We start from the raw sequence: 2,225 nt of genomic DNA on the forward strand, positions 1-2,225 counted from the left end.
CAATACCAGAGTCACTTTTGGAGATAGGCAGCTGGCCTTGGCCCATGCTGCAGTCTTTTTGAAAAAAACAAAACAAAACAAAACAAAAAAACTCAATATGTATTAACCTGGTGAACACAAACCACTCCACCCTGAGACCCCAAATACCCAGCACTTGTACAGCTTGAGATTATTTCAATGACTGAACTTCATGGCCAGCTGGCAAGTGGCAGCAGACCTCAGGGTGTCCTGAGCATTTTGCTGACTGGCCACAGCACTGTCCTGGTAAGAGGGAGACTCAGTTTACAGCATGGTCTCTCCCACTTGCCTCCATGTCCAGCACTATCAGCTGCAAACCATTGATTACTTTTTAGCTCCTCCCAGGTACCCCTGAGTCAATCATAGCCAGCAGTTGAATTTGGTCTACACCAGACCCTCCTAAGAAACCCCCGAACAAACATACCTGGTGGCCAGCTTCAGACCACAATAGAATACTACTCAACTAGCTCCACAAGTAGCACACCCAATGGGTGGAGACAGCAGCCAGCAGAGTCTGATGGGGCAAATAGCTCTTTATGAGGTCAGTCCCTGCACAATGCTCATACACTGTAATCATGGTCAATCCCCACAGCCAGTCAGCCTGAGGGTCAATAATGCCCAACCACACTAATGTACTAACAGAAATCAAGTCTCAATTACAGGAGGTTACACACTGCCCACATAAGGGACACAGCTGGAGAACCAGGATCATGTGATCAGGTACACAGCATTACTGGGATCCACAAATACCTACTATGTAGACTGCCTTCCCAAGACTGGGAGGCATAACAGATCTACCTAATACACAGAAACAAATACAGAGAATCAGCCAAAATAAGGAAACAGAGAAACAGGTTCCAAATGAAAGAACAGGAGAAATCTCCACAAGATAATTAAACAAATTGGAGGCAAGTAGTATACCAGATAGACAGTTCAAAATATTGGTTTTAAGGCTGCACAAGGAATGTAGAACTTTGACAATGAGATAGTAAACATTGAAAAGGACATAGAAACCATAAAAAAGAATCATTCAGAAATAAAGTATACAATAACCAAAACTAAGACTACACTAGAAGCAAGCAACAGCAGAGAAAATGAAGTAAAGGTTGAATCAGTGACTTGGAAGATAAGATGACAGAAAACACTCAGAGAACCAAATTTAAAAGAAATGGAAAGAAATGAAGATAAATGTTCCTGAAAACCCTTCCATTTTCTCATAAATATGTACATTTATGAAAAATGATTAAAAAGTCAGATCATTTAAAAAAAGAAATGAAGATAGTTTAAGGGACCTCTGGAACAACATCAGTTTAAGGGACCTCTAGAACAACATCAGTTTAAGGGACCTCTGGAACAACATCAGTTTAAGGGACCTCTGGAACAACATCAGTTTAAGGGACCTCTGGAACAACATCAAGCATAACAACAGTCACATCATAGCAATATGAGAACAATAAGAGAAAGCAAAAAGGATTGAAAAATATAATGATTGGGACTTCTGCCAAGATGGAGGCATAGGTGGAAACACTGTGCCTTCTCCCACAACAATGTTTAAAGACAACAAAGTTTTAGTAAACAAAGACACAGCCAAAATACAGAAAACTGAACTATATGGAAGTCCGACAACAATGAACCTTTCAACCTGACTGGTAAGAGGGGGCGGAGCCAGCAGCGGAGCAGGGTTGGGCAGGAAAGATCCCCTGACCCAGGCACCCAGGCAGCTGTGGACAGATCCCAAGTGTGGGGTAGCAATGGGTGGACCCAGTGAGGGTGCAAGGCGGCAGGCTGACCATGGTCACACATTCATGTGCAGATAAACCAGCGAAGGATCTAGCAGTGAGACAGACTGCACGGGCCCCAGCAGCAGGAAGCAGCAGAGGGCACCACCATTGCTCCTCTTGGACCCCAACCCCACATACAGCATCACAACCCAGCAACGAGGTCGCCCTGCACTGGCGAACACCTAAGGCTCCGCCCCTCATACATAACAGGTGCGAACAGACTAAAACATTATGGCTCATGAACAGCTCAAAGCCCCAGAGCCAATAATTCTAAGTGACCAAGAGATAGCCAAACTTTCAGATGCACAATTCAAAATACTGGTGATCAGGATGCTCACAGAACTCGTTGATTTTAGTCACAAATTAGAGGAACAAATGAAGGCTAAACTAATTGAAATGAAGGGAAATGCACTGGAAACCAATAGT

This window comes from Sturnira hondurensis, unplaced genomic scaffold (assembly GCF_014824575.4).
Source record: "Sturnira hondurensis isolate 20B ecotype Veracruz unplaced genomic scaffold, ASM1482457v3 Scaffold0001304, whole genome shotgun sequence".
Taxonomy (NCBI): domain Eukaryota; kingdom Metazoa; phylum Chordata; class Mammalia; order Chiroptera; family Phyllostomidae; genus Sturnira; species Sturnira hondurensis.